The 22,286-nt window shown below is 42.8% G+C and overlaps 1 long non-coding RNA gene across 1 annotated transcript in view; it reads right to left on the bottom strand.

Moving 5' to 3' along the window:
• LOC143765682 (uncharacterized) overlaps positions 1 to 22,286 on the bottom strand; it is a 77,645-nt gene that overhangs the window by 29,935 nt on the left and 25,424 nt on the right. The window contains exon 2 of the long non-coding RNA XR_013213447.1: positions 1,021 to 1,084. This is a non-coding gene — a long non-coding RNA (uncharacterized LOC143765682). The remainder of the gene's footprint in view (positions 1 to 1,020; positions 1,085 to 22,286) is intronic.

Raw genomic sequence — 22,286 nt, 5'->3', positions numbered from 1 at the left:
CAAGAATGTGAGAGCTGACACTCTTCCTGTCTAATAATACTGCTCCTATCTCCATTCTGGAAAATGGGATTGTACTTTTAGCAATTTCACTGGATCTAACAAAAATTAACCCACACTAATACTCCTGTTTAAAAAGTGTTATGTTCCAAGAAATTTTACTGAGCATTTCAAATGTTATTGAACTAATAATCTAGTCTCCCAAAATTTTTGGTTGGTGTCAATATTCATAAATCTCGACGGACACCTCTTCGAGTATTTCTAATTTGCTAAATACATATATTTATGGCTAAAAATCAGTTTTGCAATTGGGTTTCATTAAAAATTTGCACCTATGATAAAATGGAAAGGCCTTTTACTCATTTATTATACAAAGGAGAAACTACATAAAATCATGAAGCCATTTGACCAGGCCAGTTGGTATTTACTGGAAGACTTGGGTAAAACATTGGGAAAGTGCAAAATAATTGATCCGAATGTGGGGGGGAAAGAGGGGAGAGATACAGACTAACAGAACATTGTATAGAGATTAAATAAGGAAGTGCAACATCCGAGGGGTTACTTTGGTCAAGAGGATAAAAGTGAACACTGGAAATATGAATAGTATGTCCTGCATATCTGGGTAGAGGGAGGGTAGTTGGGGAATTATAGAGTATATTGTTCATTTTTTTTTTTTTTTTTTTTTCAATTACTCTGTTTGTGATCCTTTCATTTTGAAAATGGAATAAAGGAAGGAAACTAAATCTGAGAGTTTGTAAATTTAGTGTATATAATTTTATTGTAAAATTGTAGGTGTTAAAACTTAATAAAAAGTATTGTTAAAAAAAATTTGCGCAATTTCCCTTCTCTGGATTAAATGTTGCAGTATCTATTGTTCGGGACTCTTTTTTGGAGACAGGACTGAGTACCCTCAATTTGCATAGGTTCCTCAGATTGAGAGATGGATGCTAAATCCATTTTGGACTTTGCAGTGATGTAGAATTGTAGTTCTGATGATGATTCATGCAGGGAAAAGAGACCCACCTGATTCTGCATAGGGCTTAGAATGATTCAGCCAGTCAGGTATTAATCAGGTGATGTCACATACCTAGTGGAAAAGAGAAGAATTAGCTGGGTAGAAAGGCAAAATGAGCAATTGTAAGTACTCAGTGCTATATAATATGATGACTGCAATAAATTAAGGGGATACAAACTTTGATGGGAGGAGTGCATCTTTAAAAGTTATCTTTCACTGAGGACACTTCATTTTGACTATTTTTCTATCTACTGGCTAGCATGGTACAAAGATGTAATTTCCTGATTATTTAGTCATCATTGTGCTGCTTATAAAGCTAAATGCACACAGTGCTTACTACTGTTGTCGGGCTGTAGACGTTCATGAGGTATAGTCTGACAGTGGCAACAATAGGTTAGTTTACTACATGATGCTGTATATGTTCTTTATAGGAACTAACAGGTTGCTGAGATTTACTACATTGTGGGAATAAATGGTTTGCTGACCCACGTCGGCCAAAGGGACACTCTTGGCAAATGTTTGGTGAATGGGGGCCTAGGAAATTGTTCATTTATAGGCCAGGAGCTGTTTCCCCCCACACATTGAGATTTGGGCGCTTAGCCTAAACACGACTGTTTTACTGATTGAATTTTGATTGAAATACACAGGCAGTCAGCCACTGTTCAATCAGAAAGTGTTTTGCCAGAAAAGCCTTTAAAGTAGGCATGGGGCCAAGCCATCAAATGATAAGTCTGGAGCAGTTTGGCTCATCACATGGGTGGCCAAATATTTGGTAATTTGTAAACAGATGAAACAAGCGGATGTGCCTGTGTGTGGCCAACATCAGCTTCCATGACGTCTGCTAAATACAGCTTGGCTGGGTTGCAACGCTGAACAGCAAGATACTCGCTGATAGTCCTCAGCCTGGCTGTTTGTCGGTGACAGACATCTTGCCAGCCATTCCTTCTTCATACAGAACAGCTGCACATAAGAGAAGTGATATGATATGCCTTAGAAAAGCGCGATGATTGAAGAACATGGCACTGCCGACTGTAAATGCGACTTTATGCACTTTTTTGTTCAACTTATACCACCCCCCAACAAGTTTTTGTTTTCCATTTCTGTTTTTTCATGCTTTGCCTGTGCTCTACCTCCCTGCCCCCTCTGTCTCCTCTCCCTCCTTCCTGTAACCCTAGCTTGTCTCTGAGGCTGAGGTAAGAATGAGGGCGCTTTCTGCAGTGAGGCCCCGTGACTTCAGGAGGTAATTGAAACCATAGGGTTGGGTGGAAGGAGAGGGGGGGAAGGTGTGCATTAGCTCCAGAAATCAAAGTGAGTTTTGGGGCCGGGATGCAGGCCTGCAGCCTGATTTACTGCTCCAGAAGGTAGGGGGTTAGAGACATTCACCTGTCAGCTAAGTATGCATGCTCCCATGGGGCACTAAGCCTGACTGCTGGCGGGGTTCTTCCCATACTGCACCACGTTCAGTCTTTACATTTACATAATGCTTCTTTTACAGTTACCAGTCCGGACCGTTTTCTATTTGCCATTACTTTATACTTTATACTTGTGTTTCTTTCATCCTGATGTACAAAGCCGGTAGAGCAGGTATACATCCTCAAGCTTTGGAAATGTGAGTGGCCTATTTTGTTATTAAAGATGCCAGGATGATCAGCCCTGCTACATAAAAAAACTTTCTATTTTTGCTGTTAACATTTTAATATGACAGTTTTAGGACAGAGCAGCTAACACTTCCTATATCAGGGCACACAGGTTTTCATGTCTCTATCAAAGTATCTACGTTGCCATCTACCCTCCAAAGCGATTGGCCCAGTATGGTTAGTGCATTATTCTTTCTTTTAGTCCTTATTTGAAGGGGTTGACCACTAATTTATAAGTCATTTTCATGTGAACTGCCATGGATAAGCTCTTTTGTAAATATTTTGCTTTCCCAAATCCCTCTGTAACCTGAACTGTTCTCTAGGTCACATGATCTCTGTCTGAGAACCATCGGATTTCCTGTGATATCCCATCAATTTCTGCCTGGCTTTGGAATTTGACATGACAGAACAATCATGTGACTTTCATGCTCTATTCAGCAGAGCTCACCCACTGCTTCTGTGCATACAGCTGCAGACACAGCTCTCCCGCCTCCCTGTACACTTCTCCCTGCAGAGCTCTCCCTTTTATGTGCATGTATACAGCACAATGTGTATATAAATACAGTTAGGTCCATATATATTTGGACAGAGACAACATTTTTCTAATTTTGGTTATAGACATTGCCACAATGAATTTTAAGCAAAACAATTCAGATGCAGTTGAAGTTCAGACTTTCAGCTTTCATTTGAGGGTATCCACATTAAAATTGGATGAAGGGTTTAGGAGTTTCAGCTCCTTAACATGTGCCACCCTGTTTTTAAAGGGACCAAAAGTAATTGGACAGATGCAATAATTTTAAATGAAATGTTCATTTTTAGTACTTGGTTGAAAACCCTTTGTTGGCAATGACTGCCTGAAGTCTTGAACTCATGGACATCACCAGACGCTGTGTTTCCTCCTTTTTGATGCTCTGCCAGACCTTCACTGGGTGGTTTTCAGTTTCTGTTTGTTTGTGGGCCTTTCTGTCTGAAGTTTAGTCTTTAACAAGTGAAATGCTGCACAATTGAGTTGAGATCAGGTGACTGACTTGGCCATTCAAGAATATTCCACTTCTTTGCTTTAATAAACTCCTGGGTTGCTTTGGCTTTATGTTTTGGGTCATTGTCCATCTGTAGTATGAAACGACGACCAATCAGTTTGGCTGCATTTGGCTGGATCTGAGCACACAGTATGGCGGCTCTGAATACCTCAGAATTCATTCGGCTGCTTCTGTCCTGTGTCACATCATCAATAAACACTAGTGACCCAGTGCCACTGGCAGCCATGCATGCCCAAGCCATCACACTGCCTCCGCCATGTTTTACAGATGATGTGGTATGCTTTGGATCATGAGCTGTACCACGCCTTCACCATACTTTTCTCTTTCCATCATTCTGGTAGAGGTTGATCTTGGTTTCATCTGTCCAAAGAATGTTATTCCAGAACTGTGCTGGCTTTTTTAGATGTTTTTTAGCAAAGTCCAGTCTAGCCTTTTTATTCTTGATGCTTATGAGTGGCTTGCACCATGCAGTGAACCCTCTGTATTTACTTTCATGCAGTCTTCTCTTTATGGTAGATTTGGGTATTGATACGCCTACCTCCTGGAGAGTGTTGTTCACTTGGTTGGCTGTTGTGAAGGGGTTTCTCTTCACCATGGAGATTATTCTGCGATCATCCACCACTGTTGTCTTCCGTGGGCGCCCAGATCTTTTTACATTGATGAGTTCACCAGTGCTTTCTTTCTCAGGATGTACCAAACTGTAGATTTTGCCACTCCTAATATTGTAGCAATTTCTTGGATGGTTTTTTTCTGTTTTCGCAGCTTAAGGATGGCTTGTTTCACCTGCATAGAGAGCAAAACCTTCCAAAATGTAAGCACCACACCTCAAATCAACTCCAGGCCTTTTATTTGCTTAATTGAGAATGACATAATGAAGGGATTGCCCACACCTGTCAATGAAATAGCCTTGGAGTCAATTGTCCAATTACTTTTGGTCCCTTTAAAAACAGGGTGGCACATGTTAAGGAGCTGAAACTCCTAAACCCTTCATCCAATTTTAATGTGGATACCCTCAAATGAAAGCTGAAAGTCTGAACTTCAACTGCATCTGAATTGTTTTGTTTAAAATTCATTGTGGTAATGTCTATAAACAAAATTAGAAAAATGTTGTCTCAGACCTAATATATATGGACCTAACTATATATATATATATATATATATATATATATATATATATATATATATATATATATTGTGGAAGGTCAGCTCAGCTACTCCTCATGGTAGACACAGGCACACGTGGGGTTAAGGTTTCTGGGTGGTTTATTGCATCATAAACCCAAAATGGTAACAGAAAAAGACCTTCCTGGCTCAAAAGAAAGTAAACAGTTCATACAAAGTCCTGCCCAGTACTTCTGGGACAACATATATGGCAGCTCTCACAGGAGCGTCAGCCTGGAGGCTTCCTCTGCATATTACAACACAGACAGAGAAAAAAAACCTGTCTGGACTTTTATTTCCCCAGCCACACCCTTGAGGTGGACATATGGTGAGTAGGTGTCCCGCCCATCTCTTACCTACTCACCTAAAAACCCACCCATAACATGTCTGCTTAACTCCTTCAGTACATAGCATGCTGAAAAGAAACTTATGGGCTTCTAGATAACGGAGGAAAGCAATCTCCCTGACAAATATGTCCCCTCACATAAAGTGCCAGTGACCCTGTCACTGTATATATATATATATATATATATATATATATATATATATATATATATATATATATATATATATATATATACAGTGCCTACAAGTAGTATTCAACCCCCTGCAGATTTAGCAGGTTTACACATTTGGAATTAACTTGGCATTGTGACATTTGGACTGTAGATCAGCCTGGAAGTGTGAAATGCACTGCAGCAAAAAAGAATGTTATTTCTTTGTTTATTTTTTTTTTTAAATTGTGAAAAGTCTTTTCAGAGGGTCATTTATTATTCAACCCCTCAACCCACCAGAATTCTGTTTGGTTCCCCTAAAGTATTAAGAAGTAGTTCAGGCACAAAGAACAATGAGCTTCACATGTTTGGATTAATTATCTCTTTTTCCAGCCTTTTCTGACTATTTAAGACCCTCCCCAAACTTGTGAACAGCACTCATACATGGTCAACATGGGGAAGACAAAGGAGCATTCCAAGGCCATCAGAGACAAGATCGTGGAGGGTCACAAGGCTGGCAAGGGGTACAAAACCCTTTCCAAGGAGTTGGGCCTACCTGTCTCCACTGTTGGGAGCATCATCCGGAAGTGGAAGGCTTATGGAACTACTGTTAGCCTTCCACGGCCTTGACAGCCTTTGAAAGTTTCCTCCCGTGCCGAGGCCAGGCTTGTCCGAAGAGTCAAGGCTAACCCAAGGACAACAAGGAAGGAGCTCCGGGAAGATCTCATGGCAGTGGGGACATTGGTTTCAGTCAATACCATAAGTAACGTACTCCACCGCAATGGTCTCCGTTCCAGACGAGCCCGTAAGGTACCTTTACTTTCAAAGCGTCATGTCAAGGCTCGTCTACAGTTTGCTCATGATCACTTGGAGGACTCTGAGACTGACTGGTTCAAGGTTCTCTGGTCTGATGAGACCAAGATTGAGATCTTTGGTGCCAACCACACACGTGACGTTTGGAGACTGGATGGCACTGCATACTGCTGCCACCACCTACAGTCAAGCATGGTGGTGGCAGCATCATGCTGTGGGGCTGTTTCTCAGCTAAGGGGCCTGGCGATTTTGGCCAAGAACCTCCGCTCCTCCATCAAGGATCTTAAGATGGGTCGTCATTTCATCTTCCAACAAGACAACGACCCAAAGCACACAGCCAAGAAAACCAAGGCCTGGTTCAAGAGGCAAAAAATCAAGGTGTTGCAGTGGCCTAGTCAGTCTCCTGACCTTAACCCAATTGAAAACTTGTGGAAGGAGCTCAAGATTAAAGTCCACATGAGACACCCAAAGAACCTAGATAACTTGGAGAAGATCTGCATGGAGGAGTGGGCCAAGATAACTCCAGAGACCTGTGCCGGCCTGATCAGGTCTTATAAAAGACGATTATTAGCTGTAATTGCAAACAAAGGTTATTCCACAAAATATTAAACCTAGGGGTTGAATAATTATTGACCCACACTTTTATGTTTAAAATTTATAAAAATTTAACTGAGCAACAAAACTTTTTGGTTTGTAAGATTTATGCATCTGTGAATAAATCCTGCTCTTGTTTGAAGTTTGAAGGCTCTAACTTATTTGTATCTTATTAAACCTGCAAAATCTGCAGGGGGTTGAATACTACTTTTAGGCACTGTATATACACACACATACTCTATATGTACAGACACCTACTCTATAACTCTTGATATACTTGAACTATGCAGTACATCCATTATAATATATACACATATACATACACACTGCTCTTTACCCTGTTTGTGTAATAAGGCTGAGACTGGCCCACAGGAGAATCCTCTGGTGGACCTGTAAGAAGAGGGACCGGACCGTGAGTACCTTTCTTGCGCCGGTTCCAGAACTGTCGGGACTGTCACCTTTGTTGTCTGGGGGAAAATTTAGAGACCTGAACCGCCCTTTGCACTTGACAGCAGGGGGGCGTAGCGAGGATAAAAAGAGCAAAGCGTGCGAAAAGGAGATCAGACTTGGTGGGAGCACGCATTGTGCAGCAGGGGAAGTTTGGTGCTCCGTCCTCTGAGCACCGTGACAGCACAGGTCCGCGCTATATCGTCCCTGCTGCCACTTAGAAAGACTGTGACCAGAGAACTGTATTTTGCCCGCTTACTCCCACTGCTCAAGGTACCCAACGCAACAGGTCAGTAAATAATGCGCGCATGCTGCCTAAGATACACCGGGTGACTTACCGAGAACTGTTCCGTCTCTCACCCGCCTACTTCTGCCAAGCCTTGTCAAGTCCCAGCAGTGTCGAGATTGCTCTTCACTCTGCAACCCAAATCCTGGACCCAGGACCCAGTGTAAGACATCAAGGACTCATCGTCACTGCCAGGAACCGGATCTTTAATGCAGGACGACACTGGATTCATCACGTGCTGACCGCGTCTGCACCACCATTGTTAGAACCTAAAGGTACCTTCACACGAAACGACATCGCTAGCGATCCGTGACGTTGCAGCGTCCTGGCTAGCGATATCGTTTCGTTTGACACGCAGCAGCGATCAGAATCCTGCTGTGATGTCGCTGGTCGCTGAATAAAGTCCAGAACTTTATTTGGTCGTCCGATCGCTGTGTATCGTTGTGTTTGAAAGCAAAAGCAACGATACCAGCGATGTTTTACACTGGTAACCAGGGTAAACATCGGGTTACCAAGCGCAGGGCCGCGCTTAGTAACCCGATGTTTACCCTGGCTACCAGCGTAAAAGTAAAAAAAACAAACAGTACATACTCACCTGCGCGTCCCCCAGCGTCTGCTTCCTGACACTTACTGAGCGCCGGCCCTAAAGTGAAAGTGAAAGCAGAGCGGTGACGTCACCGCTGTGCTGTTAGGGCCGGAGCTCAGTCAGTGTCAGGAAGCAGACGCTGGGGGACGCATGTAAGTATGTGCTGTTTGTTTTTTTTACTTTTACGCTGGTAACCAGGGTAAACATCGGGTTACTAAGCGCGGCCCTGCGCTTAGCAACCCGATGTTTACCCTGGTTACCCGGGGACCTCGGCATCGTTGGTCGCTGGAGAGCTGTCTGTGTGACAGCTCTCCAGCGATCAAACAGCGACGCTGCAGTGATCGGCATCGTTGTCGCTATCGCTGCAGCGTCGCTTCGTGTGAAGGTACCTTAAGACTCTGCAGTCAGGAAGCCGTCAGACTGATAAGTTTAACCTTAATGAACAGTTGTTATACCTTTTGCCCTCATTACCTCCCTCAGCACACCTGCTGTGCTCTTATCACCTGCATAACCCTGCCTCTACTTTCCCCCGCCCTGTGTGGAGTATACCCCTGTTTTAGTAAAATTACCTTTAACCCTTGCTCTGCCTCCTGTCCGCTACTCCATCTCACAACCTGCACACAGGTCCCTTTTGCAGGACTGGTCACCACCCTCTTATATGAGCAGTATTTGGCACAATACACTTGATTTACTATGTACAGACAAAAGAAACATCTTATTCAACAATCAACCCATTTTATTGCTATAGAAATTTGTGAATGAGGATAAAGTCATATTTGCTGAAAAGTGGGGCCCTGGAGTTGATGTTACTGGTGGGCCCTTGGCATCCCAGTCCGACTCTGTGTGTAATATATAAAAACTAAGATTAAAAAAAAAAAAATAGCACATACCCTGTAGTAAGTAAATAAATAAATAAATATTAATAGTACACTTAACTAACATAGGGTACTTAGTTGACACTATTTTGATCAAAAAAAGCCATCCCACCACAACAATGTGTTCCCAATAGTGATGAACCCTAACTCTTCTAGAACACCTTCATATGTGTCAGCAGAACTAATATAGATGGGGAAGAGCAGGACCAATATCCAACTGTTCAGACACCTACCTGTGGAAAGTTATATAGACAAAATGCCCAGCCCAAAATGGTGAAGCCTCACCCCTGTTTCTACAAAGTACAAAAAAACTAAAGCAGAAACAAAGAAATTACACAGAACATATGTTGGTATAAGTGCAATGTGTAGGTGCATGTTCACACTATGGACATTTAACAGACAAAATAAAAAATAAACAAATTGAGCAAATATCCTGTAGTAGGTGTCTGAACATTCAGGTCTGGGACCTGCTCTGTCTTCTCTATATTGAGGTCTGCAAACACATATTGTTTGTGTGTATTTTACACTTTTTTTTCATCAAACTAATGTCAACTAATTTTCCTGTGTAATATAAGTACCATAAATCAGTGCACCTCTTTTGAAAAGTAAAATGTTACTCAATATCTCACTGAAAACAAGATCATCTTCCAAAGTTTTGTCAAGACTGAGTGTCATAGAACATTTTTTTTACCTATAACATGAAAGAAAGATAAGGATAGGAAATTTAGATTGTGAGCCCCAAAGGGGACAGTGATTATGATATGTAAAATTCCGTGAAATACGATGGCGCAAAGCATGGTAAATTTAATAAAAAATAGTATAACTTTCATTACAAAATTTTTAGTATTAATCAAATTATTTGATGCAATAAGGAATACACCAGACATCAAAATGTATGACCTTCATGATTTTTATGGATAGCAACAAGTCTTCTATTCATAGAAGATGACGACATATTGTGAGCCCTCAGGGGCAGGGTCCTCTCTCCTCCTGTACTGGTAGGTGACTTTGGATCCCCCTCAAGGGCAGCGGGGTACTCGGTACCGGGTCCTTCGGTTCTCAAGGGGGTTGTCACGGTGGCTGTCCCGGGCCGTGGCCCTCGGGAGGTCCGTATTAAGGGGAAAGGTCTTTAAAGGGGAAATGTTCGTGACGCCACATGTGGTATTCGGTCAGGGTGACCGACGCTGCTTTAAGGGGTCTGCTGGGGTGATGTTATGGCAGCTAGATGGTATACCTTCCAACAGGTGAAGTGTGTCCCCAGGGCTTCCCAGTGTGTAGATGGTGGATGGTGAGAGGCGCAGTGAAGAACGAGGACACAAGGTTGCAGTCTCTTTACCTTTTTACTGAAGGCTTCAGCATCCACAGTCCAGAGCACAGACCACAGGGCAGGCAGAGTCCGGCCGGTTTGGAGCCAAATCCAGAGTCCCCTTATCCAGGTAGAAATCAGTAGCCTTCCTCTAGCGCCGTGTGTTGTAGTACCTTACTGCTAAGCTTCTCATAAGGTCCTCACAACTGTTGAAGATGTTACAGATGTAATGTCTCTCTCTCTGTCCCCCGGATGGATACGACAAACCCGTATGACCGGTGTCTTGAGGCTTTTTACAGGGACTCTATCATGCCCCAGCCTCTCGTGGGTGCCACCTTGCCTCCTGGGTATAGGGCGGGCAGGTAACTTGAAATTAGCTGTTCTGCCGGTCTCTGGAGTAAGGCATAAAGGACTGTTGCTCCCTCGGTGTCCGGCTACCGGGATCTTGCGCCTCAGAAGGAGGCAGCCTGTGCAGGGCAGAACTCCTCTGATATCCACTCCTTTGCTACGACTTCTTCACCCTCTCTACAATACAATTCTCCTTCAATGTCTCTGTCTAGAAGCTGCCGCACTCAGGGCAGGCGCAGCTCCGTGTCCTTCTGTCTCGGCCTCTGACAGGATCCCACCCCTGTCAGGGACTAACTACCTGAGCGAAGCTCAGGCAGCAGCTGTCTAACTTCCTATCCAGGCAACCAGTTTTTACCTAAGTGTGAGAAGTGCCCTAATAAATAGGAGCATAGCTCCCCCTGGTGGCCTGGAGTGCGAAATGTGTTGTATGTTTGTGATACCTGGATTCAGTTGTCTTTCATTGCCTCCAAACATAACATTACTCCCCTCTAGAGGAAAATGACATTACTGCAAAGACCAGGACCCTGGGGCGCTGCAACTTCTTTTGTTCAAGATTACTGTACTTGTTTTTTTCAATGTATACTCATTTTCACATGTCAAGCGCCATGGAATAAATGGCGGTATAATAATAATAATAATATTGCAACATCTGTCTTTTTCCATTCTTCAAGAACGACCTCGTTTAGAGCCTGGATGATGGATGGAGAGTGAGGCTCAACTTGTCTCTTTAGAATCAACAATTGTAAAATTTAACGAGCAACCACCTTTTCAGCCAGCGGTTGTCGCCTGTTGGCCATGGTAAATGATAATTTCTGTAAAATTATGATACCACCACTAGGGTTGAGCGACTTTTATTTTTATAGGATCGGGTCGGGTTTCACGAAACCCGACTTTCTCAAAAGTCGGGTCGAGTGAAATCGGCCGATCCTATAAAAAAGTCGGGGTCGGGGTCAGCCGAAACACGAAACCCAATGCAGTGCAATGGGATACTATGGTTCCCAGGGTCTGAAGGAGAGGAAACTCTCCTTCAGGCCCTGGGATCAATATTAATATTCCTATTAGGTATATACTCACCCTCGGACGCACCCTGCTTCTTTCCGGCAGCCTTCCTTCCTAAGAATGAGCGCGTGAAGGACCTTAGATGACGTCGCGGCTTGTCCATGTGACCTCTCGCGACCAATCACAAGCCGCGACGTCACCGCAGGTCATTCATGCGCTCATTCTTAGGAAGGAAGCCTGCCGGTTAGTACCAGGGCGCGTCCGAGGGTGAGTATATCAATATTTTTTATTTTGATTCTTTATTTAACACTTAAATATGGATTCCGATACCGATTCCCGATATCCCAAACATATCGGAACTCGGTATCGGAATTCCGGTACCAGATTCAGAAGATCGCCGACCTCATGGCCGACCCCACACAGGGGTCGGGTCGGGTTTCATGAAACCCGACTTTGCCAAAAGTCGGCGACTTCTGAAAATGGCCGACCCGTTTCGCTCAACCCTAACCAACACCTGTCTAAAGAGGTACAGCTATTACAGACGATATTTATGGACAGTACACTTATACTGATAACATACAGTATGTGGGCGGGAAAGGCCCCTATTGATGTTGGCACGATCAATTCACCATATCTTGAGTAAGATGGTCTCCCGTAATTGCCCTATCCTTTGTTGTGCGGTAAGATAAGCCGCTGCCTTATGATTCTGACACAGACTTACTCCACTCTCAGTATAGAGAAACCAGTAACACTATTGTTGTTAATTGCCGAGTTGGTACAGATAGCTCTTGGCTGGGTGATCATTCAGCCAACAGTTATCTAATGTGTATTGCCAACTTTAACCCCTTAAGCCCCGAGGGTGGTTTGCACATTAATGACCGGGCCAATTTTTACAATTCTGACCACTGTCTCTTTATGAGGTTATAACTCTGGAACGCTTTAACGGATCTTGGCGATTCTGACAATGTTTTCTCGTGAGATATTGTGCTTCATGTTAGTGGTAAAATTTATTCGATATAACTTGCGTTTATTTGTGAAAAAAACGGAAATTTGGCGAAAATTTTGAAAATTTCGCAATTTTTCAACTTTGAATTTTTATGACCTTAAATCACAGAGAAATACTTAATAAGTAACATTTCCCACATGTCTACTTTACATCAGCACAATTTTGGAGCCAAAATTTTTTTTTGTTAGGGAGTTATAAGGGTTAAAAGTTGACCAGAAATGTCTCATTTTTACAACACCATTTTTTTTTAGGGACCACATCTCATTTGAAGTCATTTTGAGGGGTCTATATGATAGAAAATACCCAAGGGTGACACCATTCTAAAAAACTGCACCCCTCAAGCTGCTCAAAACCACATTCAAGAAGATTATTAACCCTTCAGGTGTTTCACAGGAATTTTTGGAATGTTTAAATAAAAATGAACATTTAACTTTTTTTCACACAAAATTTACTTCAGCTCCAATTTGTTTTATTTTACCAAGGGTAACAGGAGAAAATGGACCCCAAAAGTTGTTGTACAATTTGTCCTGAGTACGCTGATACCCCATATGTAGGGGTAAACCACTGTTTGGGTGCATGGCAGAGCTCGGAAGGAAAGGAGCGCCATTTGACTTTTCAATGCAAAATTGACTGGAATTGAGATGGGACGCCATGTTGTGTTTGGAGAGCCCCTGATGTACCCAAACAGTACAACCCCCCCCCACAAGTGACCCCATATTGGAAACTAGACCTCCCAAGGAACTTATCTAGATATGTTGTGAGAACTTTGAACCCCCAAGTGTTTCACTACAGTTTATAACGCAGAGCCGTGAAAATAAAAATTATTTTTTTTTTCACAAAAATGATTTTTTTAGCCCCCAGTTTTGTATTTTCACAAGGGTAACAGGATAAATTGGACCCCAAAAGTTGTTGTCCAATTTGTCCTGAGTACGCTGATACCCCATATGTGGGGGGGAACCACTGTTTGGGCGCATGGCAGAGCTCGGAAGGGAAGGAGCGCCATTTGGAATGCAGACTTAGATGGATTGGTCTGCAGGCGTCACGTTGCATTTGCAGAGCCCCTGATGTACCCAAACAGTACAAACCCCCCACAAGTGACCTTATATTGGAAATTAGACCTCCCAAGGAACTTATCTAGATATGTTGTGAGAACTTTGAACCCCCAAGTGTTTCACTACAGTTTATAACGCAGAGCCGTGAAAATAAAAAATCCTTTTTTTTCCCACAAAAAATGATTTTTAGCCCCCCAAATTTTTATTTTCCCAAGGATAACAAGAGAACTTGGACCCCAAAAGTTGTTGCCCAATTTGTCCCGAGTACGCTGATACCCCATATGTTGGGGTAAACCCCTGTTTGGGCGCATGGGAGAGCTCGGAAGTGAAGGAGCACTGTTTTACTTTTTCAATGCAGAATTGGCTGGAATTGAGATCGGACGCCATGTCGCGTTTGGAGAGCCCCTGATGTGCCTGAACAGTGGAAACTCCCCAATTCTACCTGAAACCCTAATCCAAACACACCCCTAACCCTAATCCCAACTGTAACCCTAACCACACCTCTAACCCTGACACACCCCTAATTCTAATCCCACCCCTAATCTAAATGTAATCCAAACCCTAACTTTAGCCCCAACCCTAACCCTAACTTTAGCCCCAACCCTATCCCTAACTTTAGACCCAACCCTAACTTAAGCTCCAACCCTAGCCCCAACCCTAACCCTAGCCCTAACCCTAGCCCTAACCCTAGCCCTAACCCTAACCCTAGCCCTAATGGGAAAATGGAAATAAATACATTTTTTAAATTTTATTATTTTTCCCTAACTAAGGGGGTGATGAAGGGGGGTTTGATTTACTTTTATAGCGTTTTTTATATCGGATTTTTATGATTGGCAGCTGTCACACACTAAAAGACGCTTTTTATAGCAAAAAAGTTTTTGCTTCTCCACATTTTGAGACCTATAATTTTTCCATATTTTGGTCCACAGAGTCACGTGAGGTCTTGTTTTTTGCGGGACGAGTTGACGTTTTTATTGGTAACATTTTCGGACACGTGACAGTTTTTTATCACTTTTTATTCCGATTTTTGTGAGGCAGAATGACCAAAAACTAGCTATTCATGAATTTCTTTTGGGGGAGGCGTTTATACCGTTCCACGTTTGGTAAAATTGATAAAGCAGTTTTATTCGTCGGGTCAGTACGATTACAGCGATATCTCATTTATATCATTTTTTTATGTTTTGGCGCTTTTATACGATAAAAGCTATTTTATAGAAAAAAAAATTATTTTGGCATCGCTTTATTCTGAGGACTATAACTTTTTTATTTTTTTGGTTATGATGCTATATGGTGGCTCGTTTTTTGCGGGACAAGATGTTTTCAGCGGTTCCATGGTTATTTTTATCCGTCTTTTTGATCGCGTGTTATTCCACTTTTTGTTCGGCGGTATGATAATAAAGCGTTGTTTTTTGGCTCGTTTTTTTTTTTCTTACGGTGTTCACTGAAGGGGTTATCTAGTGGGACAGTTTTATAGGTTGGGTCGTTACGGACGCGGCGATACTAAATATGTGTACTTTTATTGTTTTTTGGGGGTTTTTTTAGATAAAGAAATGTATTTATGGGAATAATAATTTTTTTTTTCTTTTTTATTTAGGAATTATTATTTTTTTTTTTACACATGTGGAATTTTTTTTTTTTTACTTTTTTACTTTGTCCCGGGGGGGACATCACAGATCGCTGATCTGACAGTTTGCACAGCACTCTGTCAGATCGGCGATCTGACATACGGCCGTGCAGGCTTACCAGCGCCTGCACGGCACCCAGAAGTAGTCCCTGCAGGACCCGGATGCAGCCCCTCGGCCATTTTGGATCCGGGGACTGCAGGGAGGAGACGCTCGGTACAAGGTGAGTACATCGCCTTGTACCGATCGTCTAAGGGAAGCACGCAGGGAGCCCCCTCCCTGCGCGATGCTTCCCTATACCGCCAGAACACTGCAATCATGTTTGATCGCAGTGTGCCGGGGGTTAATGTGCCGGGGGCAGTCCGTGACCGCTCCTGGCACATAGTGCCGGATGTCAGCCGCGATAGGCAGCTGACACCCGGCCGCGATCGGCCGCGCTCCCCCCGTGAGCGCGGCCAATCACTATGACGTACTATCCCGTCGGTGGGAATTAAGGCCCACCCCACCTCGACGGGATAGTACGTCATATGGGATTAAGGGGTTAAGGTCCAATTACACTGCATGATTCGAGCACAGCGTTAAACGACCGCCAACCAGCAAAATGCTTAGTAGCCTGTTTACACTTAGCCTATAAAGGTGACTATGTAAGACAGCTGTCTTTAATGCAGGTAATGAATCTGTAGGAGCCAGTACTCTTAATGGTTGGTAGGGGATCAAATACTTATTTCTCACTGCAAAATGCAAATACATTTATATAATTTATACAATGTGATTTTCTGGATTTTAGTTTTGATATTCTATCTCTCAATTTTAAAATTAACCTACCTTTAAAATTATAGACTGTTCATGTCTTTGTCAGTGGACAAACTTACAAAATCAGCATGGGATCAAATACTTATTACCCCCACTGCATATTATGTGCATATCAGTCAAACCCACTACTTTATTTTCTTATTGCTGCAGAGAACTCATGCACTCACTGTTGAGCTGAACATGCATGTGTATGGGGGGGTTGTCAGGGATATAGCTGTCACCTATTGAAAGTTCAGCTGACAGCTCTCTAATCTGTATGACTAGCCTTACTGACAGCAGTGAGGAGGCCAATGTGCACTGGATAACCTTTTTCTTTCCATATAATATTACTATTGTATGTGACGGCGGTGGTTATGGAACCAACTGTGCACCACTAGCCAGGCTTACCCAGGAGGGGCGTGACTAAGTGACTACCTGGCCATCACTAGAGCCCCTGATGGTGACAATAGGCTTGCGCTGTTAGGCTAGTCACCAGGTGCCACTCCAGGGCAGTGTCTGAACCTACAGTACTACAGGAACTGACCTGCAGGTCATAGCAGAAATGTGAGCCACAGAGGACAAAGACAAAAACATGGTCAGACAGTGGTTGTGGCAGGCAGTATGGGTTCCAAATACGAAGCCGGAGTCAGGAGCGGAGAAATCAGACAAACCGGGAAAAGAAGCCGGGTCTGTAACAGGACAGTTAAAGCAATAACGGACCTAGACAGGAATCTGACTGCAACAGAACCTAAGTTCAGGCAAGGTGTGGAGGGAAGAGATTCCTAATATATCCCCTGCTGGCCAGAGAAGCAAAACTCTGCAGGACACAGCAGGTTAAATTCCTGCAGCGCCTCCCTATAACCAGATGAAGACTCTCCAGCAACAGATGAATACAGCAGTGCTGGAGTGCTGCAAGAAATAGTTCAGTGTGATGGTTCTGACACTGGGTGGAGCAGAGCGGTGAACGCAGAGTGTAGGACGGCGCTAAGAAAGCATGCGAGTTATTGGTGTGACATTGTTTAGAATGATTTTATGGGAGAAACCAGTGCTTACTAAGAGATGAAGGACTGTCTTTAATGGATACTATAGACTCTAGTGGTAGAAGTAATGTACAACGTTTGTTTAAGGTTTACTACTCAGATTAAAAGGTAACTGTCACAAGATTGACGTGTTTAATATAGAGCATCAGTGCTCATAACTTAAAAGGGAACCTGTCAGCAAATTTTGCGGCTATAAGATGAGGCCACCGCCATTTAGGGCTTATGTACAGCATTCTATAATGCTGTAGATAAACCCACGGTCCGACCTGCGAGTGAAGAAAAATAAGTTATATTATACTCACCCGGGGGGGGGCGGTCCGGTCTGATGGGTGTTGCAGGTCTGGGTCCGGCACCTCCCACATTCTTGCGACGACGCCCTCCTGCTTCTTCATCGTTCCCTGGCATCGGCACTCCTGCGCAGGAGTACTTCTCTGCCCTGTTGAGGGCACAGTATAGTACTGCAGTGCGCAGGTGCCGGAAAAGCACTAGCGGCACTAGCAGCACTAAGTGATACAGTGGGTACGGAAAGTATTCAGACCCCCTTAAATTTTTCACTCTTTGTTTCACTGCAGTCCTTTGGTAAATTAAAAAAAAGTTTTCTCATTAATGTACACTCTGCATCTCATCTTGACTGAAAAACCCCCCAGAAATGTAGAAATTTTTGCAAATTTATTAAAAAAAGAAAAACTGAAATATCACATGGTCATAAGTGTTCAGACCCTTTGCTCAGACACTCATATTTAAGTCACATGCTGTCCATTTCCTTGTGAGCCTCCTTGAGATGGTTCTACTTCTTCATTGGAGTCCAGCTGTGTTTAATTAAACTGATAGGACTTGATTTGGAAAGGCACACACCTGTCTATAGAAGACCTCACAGCTCACAGTGCATGTCAGACCAAATGAGAATCATGAGGTCAAAGGAACTGGCCAAGGAGCTCAGAGACAGAATTGTGGCAAGGCACAGATCTGGCCAAGGTTATAAAATAATTTCTGTAGTACTCAAGGTTCCTAAGAGCACAGTGGCCTCCATAATCCTTAAAAGGAAGACGTTTGGGACCACCAGAAGTCTTCCTAGACCTGACCATCCAGCCAAACTGAGCAATCGTGGAAGAAGAGCCTTGGTGAGAGAGGTAAAGAAGAACCCCAAGATCACTGTGGCTGAGCTCCAGAGATGCAGTAGGGAGATGGGAGAAAGTTCTACAAAGTCAACTATCACTGCAGCCCTCCACCAGTCGTGCCTTTATGGCAGAGTCGCCCGACGGAAGCCTCTCCTCAGTGCAAGACATATGAATGCCCGCATAGAGTTTGCTAAAAACACATGAAGGACTCCCAGACTATGAGAAATAAGATTGTCTGGTCTGATGAGACAGAGATAGACCTTTTTGGTGATAATTCTAAGCGGTATGTGTGGAGAAAACCAGGCACTGCTCATCACCTGCCCAATACAATCCCAACAGTGAAACATGGTGGTGGCAGCATCATGCTATGGGGGTGTTTTTCAGCTGCAGGGACAGGACGACTGGTTGTCATTTAAGAAAACCTGAATGCGGCCAAGTACAAAGAAATCCTTGATGAAAACCTCTTCCAGAGTGCTCTGGACCTCAGACTTGGTCAAAGGTTCACCTTCCTAAGCTCTCAGCTAAAATAACATAGGAGTGGCTTCAGAACAACTCTGTGACCATTCTTGACTGGCCCAGCCAGAGCGCTGACCTAAACCCAATTGAACATCTCTGGAGAGACCTGAAAATGGCTGTCCACCAACGTTCACCATCCAACCTGGCGGAACTGTAGAGGATCTGCAAGGAAGAAGAAGGAGGAATCCCCAAATCCAGGTGTGAAAAACTTGTTGCAGCATTCCCAAGAAGACTCAAGGCTGTACTAGCTCAAAAGGGTGCTTCTACTCAATACTGAGCAAAGGGTCTGAATACTTATGACTATGTGATATTTCAGTTTTTCTTTTTTAATAAATTTGCAAAAATTTCTACATTTCAGTTTTTTTTTACTCAGTCAAGATGGGGTGCAGAGTGTATATTAATGAGAAAAAAAATGAACTTTTTTGAATTTACCAAATGGCTGCAATGAAACACAGACTGAAAAATTTAAAGGGGTCTGAATACTTTCTGTTCCCACTGTACATACCTGGAATCAGGATCTCATGCCCTACATTATGCTGTTCTCAGAATAAATAGCAAAAACTGCTGACAAATTCCATTTAATGCTTTTCATAAAATGGTGAATCACTTTTACGACTCAATATTTTTGTTTGACATTAGAGATGCTTGCAAAAAGTCTTGTGCTCGCACGTTACACATAGACTCTGCAGTGATTAGTGACCAAATGTGATCTTTGTCCACTTTCTAATCAAACGATTATTTCCCTACCCTCAAATTATAGTTGGATCTATGAAATGATTTTGGGTTGTGGCCACATATGTAGGCACTAAGCCGTAGGTTCAGTACATTCTTCCAAGACATTTGTGAGCAGTAGAAGTATGCGACTGAAGACAGTGAATGTGCTTTATAGATATTATGCCCTCTACTTGCAATCACACAGACTGATTCTAATGTCACCTGTCACTCTGTCTTTGCTCTCTTCTTCTCACACAGAGACTTATTATGTGAAAAGAAAGAACGATTTGTCTCTTTTTTTCCGGTTGCATTGACAGGAATGAGGAAACTGCCAAAACTTTACTCCTCATATTGAATAAGGCCTAGGATCCCTTTTCTGTCTTGCAATCCTTTCCCTCCTGTTTATCAGCCTCTTTTTCTGTGTTTTCCTTCCTCCCCCTCTGTCTACATTTACCTCCTCTCTCAGGGGAGGCTCAGCCTGCTGAGTTTGGAATTACAAGCATCTGAAATACAAACATAGGATCTTATTTACAGACCTTTACAAGGACCCGATGCAAGGCCATGCCATCAGCTTCAGGACTGGAAACACACTGGTCTCTAAAGGGGCATCACTGTGGGTAGAGCGCGGAATCTACATTGGTCATCAATAATCAAAAGACAAACTACGTATATCCTAACAATTCAGATTCGATTGGAATTAAGACTAATATCTCCCAAGCACATGACACTCTGGGAAGCTTATATGGAAAGTTGGATGGTAGATCATTATCCTGTAAAGTTGTTTTTACTGTCCCTATGTCTGTCCAGACTAAAAGTCTTTAGGGATATACCTCCTCTCTATCATGTTACATGGGTTGTCTTATTTATTTATTTTTTTAGAAATAGCGCCACTCCTGTTGATGGACTGTGTCTGGTAATGCCGCTTAGCCTGACTTAAAGTGGTAGTCCACTACTCAGACAACCCATTCTCAATCCGTATGTTTGCCCCCAGTAAAATAATAACACCTATGCTCACCTCCTATGCCAGCGCCATTCCAGTGGTGATGTCCCTGGCTCTCTCGGGGATCGTGTGACATTGTTACGTCACATGATCCCTGCAGCCAATCAGCTGCCACTTCACTCTCCTTTCCTTTTGGACAAATCGCTTGCATCCAGAGGAAGTGAGAGATATTGCTCTATCACATCTTTCAGATGTGTGTGATACGTCCAAAGGTGAGAAGAGTGAAGCGGCTGCTGATTGGCTGCACGGATCATGTGATGTAACAATGTCACATGATCCCTAAGCTAGCCAGGGACATGGCCGATGGATCAGCACCAGAATGAGAGATGAGTATAGATGTTATTATTTTACTGGGGTCAAACATACGGATTGAGAATGGGTTGTCTGAGTAGTGGACTATTGTCTGATCATAGATTTCTACAGTAATAAACCTTTAAATGAGAATTAGTGTTGGTGAATGTAGAGTCATGAGAAAAACTAAGGACACCCTCTTTGAATTCTATTGTTTTACTTATCAGGACATAGTTAAAAAAAAGTCCTTAGAAAGATATCAAATTAGTTAAATACAACTTCTGATGAACGACAGAATATGACAAGCTACACCGTTATTATTTATTTAACACAAGCTAGGCCAAAATTAAGCATTGTTTGAAAAAAATAAGTACACCATATGAAGCAGTAGCTTGAAGAACCTCCATTGGCAGCAATGACTTTATATCATAATTTTCTGGATGACTGTGTCAGTCTCTCATAGATCTGGAGGAATTTTGGCCATCCTTACTAGCGTTGCTTTAAGGCCATTCTTCATAACATTGATCGTTTCAGGGTGGGGGCAGGGGATGCGGCAGTGACCCCAGCATCTGCTCCCTGATGACGGCTCGTTTTAGTATCCAAGCATGCATTTGGGGTTTATAAAACGAAGCGTCATCCAACAGGAAAAAGGTACAAAAAAAAAATAAAGCAGTTAGATATTGAGGAAATGATAGGGCCTTTTAATTAAAAGTCTGTTAAAAAAGAGATTAGATTATAACATTAAATACACATATATTTCAGACCACCCCCTTTAAGATCATTGGGGTTTGTGGGCATTTGTTTATGCACAGTTCTGATAAGCATTGCAGTTTAACTGAGATTTGGACTTTGACTAGACCATGACATTACTTTAATATTTACTTTAATTTGCTGGTGCTTTGAATTATTGTCCTGTTGCATGATCCAGTTTCGGGTTTCCCTTTAGATTTTGGATAGCTGGCCATATTTTTTTACTCCAGAATACATTGGTATACAAAGAAGTTCATGGCCGGCTCAATGACTGCAAGGTGCACAAGTCCTCTGATGGCAAAATAAGTTAAAATTATCACCCCTCCAATGCTATGTTTTATGGTTGGTATGAGGTTTCTATGCTGATATGCTGAGTTTGTTTTTTCCAAATGTAATGCAGGGCATTATGACCAAATATCTCCACTTTTGTCTTATCTGTCCAAAGTACAATGTTGCAACAGTTTTGTTTTTTTTTTCAGATGCAGCTTTGCAAACTTTAGCCAGGTGGCTATTTTCAACTGTTCCAATTAAACCATATTTGTTCAGTCTTTTTCTAAATAACATGAACATTTAAATGGTTACTCTCAACTTGTGTGTTTAGCAGCACACTGCTGTACAGCCCTTTACTTCCTTTTTTTCTCAGTGGGGGCTGGCACGCCTCCTTGAGTGACAGTTCTGGTTCAGTAGTTTTGTGCTACTGCTGAGTTTCTGATACTGTAACATAATTAGGAAAACTGCTCTGGAAGCTGCACATAGCGGAAACAAGGGGATTGTGAATCTGCAGGAC

This window comes from Ranitomeya variabilis, chromosome 4, assembly GCF_051348905.1.
Source record: "Ranitomeya variabilis isolate aRanVar5 chromosome 4, aRanVar5.hap1, whole genome shotgun sequence".
NCBI classification, from domain to species: Eukaryota; Metazoa; Chordata; class Amphibia; order Anura; family Dendrobatidae; genus Ranitomeya; species Ranitomeya variabilis.
This window is presented reverse-complemented; position numbering and strand designations above follow the sequence as displayed.